This window comes from Falco biarmicus, chromosome 13 (genome assembly GCF_023638135.1).
Source record: "Falco biarmicus isolate bFalBia1 chromosome 13, bFalBia1.pri, whole genome shotgun sequence".
Classification (NCBI taxonomy): domain Eukaryota; kingdom Metazoa; phylum Chordata; class Aves; order Falconiformes; family Falconidae; genus Falco; species Falco biarmicus.
This window is the reverse complement of record NC_079300.1, coordinates 2,041,912-2,048,449: the sequence shown is the minus strand read 5'-3', so window position 1 is coordinate 2,048,449 and position 6,538 is coordinate 2,041,912.

The window sequence follows — 6,538 nt, the reverse complement described above, 5'->3', positions numbered from 1 at the left end:
AACTCAGGCACGTTCCCCGTTCAGGTCTTTCACCATCATGGTGATGCAGGGTGCAAGAGCCTCTTGTTAAAGCAAGGGCCTGTGCAGGGAGTCTGGGGAGTCTGTCCCATGCTCAGTGTCATACTCCCCCATTTGCTATTTGCCCATTTTTTTTTTTTACCTCCAGAGACTATCGGACCCTCGGTAACTTCCCTGGGATGGATCTGAGGCAGGTGCTTGTACAGGCATGCATACAGAGCACATCACTTCTTTAAAGTTCGTGGTGACCAGCTGGTGGGGATAACATCAAGCCTAGTTGTGCATTCCCCAACCCCCCAACTGCCAAAGCAGGCTGGATGTGTCACTGACCTTCCAGGGACAGGCTGCCCTGAGGGATGGGGAGAGCAGAGTCCCCTGCCTGCTCCTGCAGTGTCAGCTCTGCCTGGAGCTGCAGCACACCTCAGGGACATGAAATAGCCTGTTTTTCATGTAATACCCCTCCACGTATTACCTAATAGCACGGAGTTAAACCTGAGGTACAGCAGAAAGCGCCTGCTTCTCAGAACTACTTGGCAGCAGAGACACCATCACATCACTGTCGCACATTTTGGGTAGTTATTGACACTAGTGCAAAGCAATCATTACACTCTCTCAGATCTGCCTGCCTGCATTTTACACATAACTTCAGCTGCTTGTGACCACGTGGTCCATGCCACAGACAAACATGACATGTAGAAGAGCTAAGCCTGCTGAGCTGCTTGCACCCAGCCTCACAAGGTGCTGAAGCACAGGGCTCTAGCCTTAAAGGTCATTATCTTCACATTTTGGCCATTGGGACATTTAGAGAGACAGGCAGGCTTGTGTTAAGGCATAAAGTTCCCATGGTTTAAGGCATCACTGCCCAGTCAGATGCTGTCCCCATTCCTCTGACAGGGTTTGGCACCCCCAGTGTGAGAGTTGTTGGAGCAAACACACGTAACATTTTCCACCTCGAGGTGCTATGGAACAGGTTGGGATTAATCTGGGAATTGTGATCTTGCCCTAGCGAGGGAAGAACTGGCCTGGCCTTGTGGTGACGGTGCAGTTGCAGGCCGCCCTGCCCTTTCTCAGCAGTTGCCTACCGCAATTCAAAGGCCAGTGTGTTAACCTCAAGTGTCAGTTGTAGTTGGACACATTTATCATTTTCTATTTCTCAAAAAAACAGTTTACTTGAGGCACATAACTTGTGTGCAGATAAAATTAGCTCTCCCTGATCTGCATCTGAATACGACTTTTGCTGCTGTATCACTGTCTGACCATGGTAAGGTCTGATAAATCAAATTCCACATGCTTTTGCTTGATTAATGAGAAAACCAGGTGTGAGTTTTAAATGTGCTGGAAAACAGGTTTGAACTAAATTGACTTGAACCATGATGTTCAGTTTGCAAATGCATCAAACTGCTGTTTGCAAATAGGTGAGCTGGTGAACATCAGTCCATAGGAAAAGCTTACAGCTTTTAATACACGGTGAGCATTCCATATTTACTCATTTTCCAAATGCCTTATACTTCTTTGATGGAAGGCTAAGCAATTAGTGTGTATTGTGATAGGAAACCTGAAGGCCTGAATCCATAAACCCAAAAAATGAGAGAGAGATGCAAGCTTTGATTAGCATCCAAATGCTGCAGAGCCTGCACTAAAGTCTTCTGAAAAATCTATAAAATGCTTTTAGAGAAATGTAGCTCTACTGAGAAAGCAAAAGGCAACAAATATTGTATCCTGAGCATGAGATTTGAACACACATATTCCAGTTCAGCAGCATATTTTACATTCTAGATGACAGTATCCTCAAAAAAAAAAAAAACAAACCAAAACCGTTTGTTTTCACACGGGAACTTTTTAACCTTTTCTTGATGAAGACTTTAAGCCAGTCACAAGCTGCAGCTTCACTGGAATAAGCAAGAAATGAGGAATGCCAAGAGGAATGCCTCTGAAACCGGCAGAGAGCGATTTAGGGAGTAGAAGGTAAAGAATTGGTTAACATGAAATGGAGAAACACACATATAAACGGCTGTATTCATAATTACACTTCTGGTTTCACACAAAGTTATTTATGGTAAAAACTGCAGGATGTAACTCAACGCTACTGAATTCCTCTTTTCTCTTCTGCAACCAGTGAGTAAGAATGTAAAGAAATCACCCTCTGGGAACAATTTCAAATTAGCTTCATTGTTCCTCTGAGCTGTTAATTTAGAGTCCAGAATTGGAGTCTCTATAAATCTTCTATAGAAGTACCTAACTAATTTCTCTACAAGTTATAATTTGACAGAGTAAAACACCCGTTTCTCCAGCCTGAGTAAATGTCACTGCCAAGTCTTTTGGTGCCAAACTCTTTTATATCAATGCAAACCCAGTATTCAACCTATACTGGAAGTGTACTTGCCATCAGAAGTCCTATTAGAGCTGGTAACACATATTTTATCACCAAGACAGGCAATTCTAGATTCTTGGTTAATTTCTCAGATTCAGCATGAAGAATTGCAGTCAATCTCCTAAATGATTTAATTAAAAGTAATAATCAACTTTCTAAAACCTTCAAAGTAAAAAATTTAGTTGAATACAATGAGTAAATCGATCTAATCATAGTCTCCAGTCTTTTAGTCTGGTCTGCTTGATATGATAGCAGAAACTGTCAGGTACCATCAGCTCATGTCAAAATATTTTGCTACCTAACTTCCCATCATATTGTTTTCTTACATACTGACATCTACCATCGTTTATGGAAGTTAGATTTTCCTGTCATCACAGATTCTTATTTCTCCAAGCAAATCCAATCTATTCTGTTAAGGCAATTGCATGTTGCAACTTGCAGTTCTTTGCCAAGAACCTGTTCTTGTATTACCTCTTGTGAAACATACGCTGACAAACCGGTAAAATCCTCAGGGGATTTTAGGCACTGAGGTGGGTGGTCTAATTACCTACTAGGAAGAGGTTTTAGGATCTCCTAAAACTCCCTTCCCACGAGGCTCACTCGGAAGCTGGTGCTACCTTCTTTTCAGCTCAGCCATCCTCTGGCCAATGCAGTTTATCGCTTAGCTTTGAAGTCTGGAACTGCAATGGGAAGCCTGGAAGAATGAAACAGCATTATCAGACGCAGAAATGTGTAAAGGTATGGATGTAGGGCAGACAGCACAGATTCAGAAGACATGATATGCTGCTACATCCCAGTCCCAAATTGCATTGCTTGCTTGGGTGAAGCTGGCGAACCGTTCCCCGCCAAAGGCCTGTGCTCTGGCGGTGCCCCCTGCCAGCTCTGTGCTGCTCACTGCTCGGTGTGGGAGTATTGGCAGCTGCAGGCTGCTGAGGGAGGTGAGGAAGAATGATCATGAAAGGCTGGAGGCAACAAGGCATCAATGCCAAATCTACTTGGACATCAATGTTTCAAATGCTGTATGTGATTGTGGGCTTTTATGTGTGAACATATGACACCAAACACACTTATTTTACCGTCAGTTGCTATCTGTGTACAATTGATTTAAAGAAAGAGCTTCCATGAACTGTACAGTTCCAGGCCAAAGAGCACAAGAGAATTAGGCTCATTAATGCACTCATTCATGACTCAACCAGCAGTTATTGATTGCCATTGTTTTCCAGCAGTATACTGTGTCCTGGCAACAAAGCAGGAACTTGCTATCCTACTTTGTTAACAGGTTTGTCTACTGTGCATATCTGGGTGCACTTCTGCAGCAAGGGGGCCAGTCACATGGACGCTACCTCCTGGATTGTGTTGCAAAATAAAATATTAATGTAACTCCATGTTTACCAGTTTGGAGACATCAAGTACCAGCCACTGCAGGCTGTTTGCACTCTATTTTTAATCACGCTACAGAAAACATGCTGGCATAGCCAAGACCTCCAGTTGCGTAACAGTTGAGGGGACAACACATTGCTCAACTTCATTGAATTAAAAAATATAGATACTAAAACCATCAAGAATTGTTAAGAAGTTTGAGCGACCTAAGGAAAATCAAATACACTTCTCTTCAGGTTTTTAAAACATCCATGTGTAACCTGGAAACACGGAGCGAATTAAAACTGATACACTATGGGTGTGTGCATGGGGAAAAAAAAAAGTGGGCAAATTCCACTGCAATGAGTGACACTTGCTGCTCAAATTACTCAGTTTTCCTTCTTTCCAGTCCATTTAGTACGCATTGCTAACTGCTATGAAAACAGAAAAAGCTGTTTGCCTTCTGTAAACACCAAGGAACCTGGTATTTTCACCTCCAGAATAATTTAAGGGTTAGAGAACTGAACCAAACATGGCAATTTTTTTCCAGCTCCCCTTTTTATTACTATTTATTTAATCTTCAGTACGTTCAAGGGGCTGTAAATTGCTTTTGCCATTGCAGAGATGCTTAGCATTGTGTGTTCACTGGACTTTTCTTGGCTCTGTTAATGCAACACATAAGACTGTGGCAGGTTTCTAAAGGGCCAGTGACATTCCAGGTTGGTGGTGGGATTTTTTAAATCTATGTAAAATTGTTTTTAAAACCCTAGTGACAGGACAGTACATGGCTAAAGGGAGGAAGCTTGTGAAAGGACCAGCACGCTAACCTGTCCAACTAACTAGAACCACTGCTGAGTCATGAACCTACAAGTACAGCACCTCCCAATTAAATCCTCTATTTCTATAAAAAGCACTACATCAATGATAGCTACAGACTGGCTCTTAAACCCCAAACTATAAATGGAAAGGGATGGCTCAAAAGCAAACATCGTGTACTGTGGTGATCTTTCTAAAAGACTTCCTTGTAAAACTAGGAAAGTTTGACTAATCGTTGTGACTGTGACACAAAATAAGGTGCTATACACACCGCTTCTGAGGAAGAGCAGATCAGGCCATGTGTACCTCAGCCTCCTTCAGCAATGCCATTCCTGTGAAAGCCTGGCAGATTAGACTTCTGCACCAATTTTTCTTGTCCCTGATTAACAATCATGGATCTGCATCTCTCTACAAATGCTTTTATCTTAGGCTCTCTTAGCACAACAAACCCTGGATGCAGTGAACTTACTCTGACCCTTTGCCCAATTAATTATTATACTGCAACTTGGCCTGGTTCCATGGGAGTTAGGCAACCTCATGTCCTGCGAGCCCTGTGCTCTGCTCAGGTTTGCTCATCCTCAACGACCAATGGAAAAAGAAATAATAAATCTTCCCTCTGCCCTCTGCAGAGCTGCAACCCTACCCTCCCTGCCTGTCCCACAAGGTCAAAACTGCACTGATGGGCCCATCTGAGTGACAGGTGTCCTATGCGCATGCATGAAATTATCGTGGCTAGATAATAGTGAGCGTGTCCTCTCTAGCAGATCCTATGGGCCCCAAGCATGCCTCTTTTGAGACATCCCCTGCTGCAGCATAGTCATGGTCTTTTTTTTTCTTGATTTGCGGTCCAGTAGCTGTTTGGGAGTTGCTGCTGGATGATGGATGATGCCAGTGCTGTCAGGCATGCTGGCTCAGCGGAGAGGGGTTATGAGGCGAACGTGCAGGCCGCTGGGCCTGAGCGAAAACAGCTGTGCTCACGCTGAGGAAAAGAGCTCAGAGGCACCCCTGCGGGGAGCTCCTCCCTACTCCCAACCAGGCCTGCGCCGACCGGCCCAGCCTTACTTCCTTCCCCAGACAGGGGCCCGGCGGGGACGGCGGCTGAGGGGACGGCACCCCGCGCCCCCACACAACATGTCGGACAGACGCCCCGAAGGGGGCCTGCCACTCAGGCCGAGCGAGCCAATCAGCTTCGGCAGCTGCCCGTCGGGGCGGGATTTCCCGTTGAGTTCGCGTGCAGTCACGGCGCGGAGGGATACGGCCAGGGGGGCGTGGCGCGGCTCTGCCGAGAAGTGGCGCTGCAGGCGCCGGGAGTTTCCCGCTCGCCGCGTTCTGGGGTAGTTGCGACAGGCGAGCGGGTCGCGATGGGGTCTGCTGAGGCCGTGGTGGGGCTGCCGCCGTGTCCGGAGGCAGAGGCGGGTGTCGCCTGCGCAGCCGCTGGCCCCGTGCCCGTGCTGAGGCGATGACCGGAGGTCCAGCGTGGGGGGCCGCCTCGCCGTGCTCAGCGTGGGGACGGTGCGGGCACCCCCGTGTCGTCCTTCCCGAGTGTCCCGGCCCGCTCAGGAACCTTTTGCAGCCACCCCCTCGGGAAGAGGAACAGCCGGTGCCAGAGAGGGAGGGCAGCTGTGCTGCCGCGGCCAGGGCAACACACTGATAGATTTTCTTCCACGTAAGAAATGGTGAAGTTGAGCACTACGAAATCCTGGTGCCGTATTTGTGCAGTTTGCAGGGTGGTAACCAAACGGTCCATGTCTTGTCATAATAATTATTTTTAGGCAGCAGGTAACATTGCAGTGGAAACACTTCCGACAGTATCAGTATCCTGGGCCAATGAAAGAGGACTATTAGTAGCTCCGAGGTACTTTTTTATTGGAAATAAACACTGTATGTGGCACGCCTGTCATCCGAGATCAGTGGAGCTACCATACAGCTACCTACAGTACCTGTTTTAGGGGTTTTTTTTATTAATATCCCTTA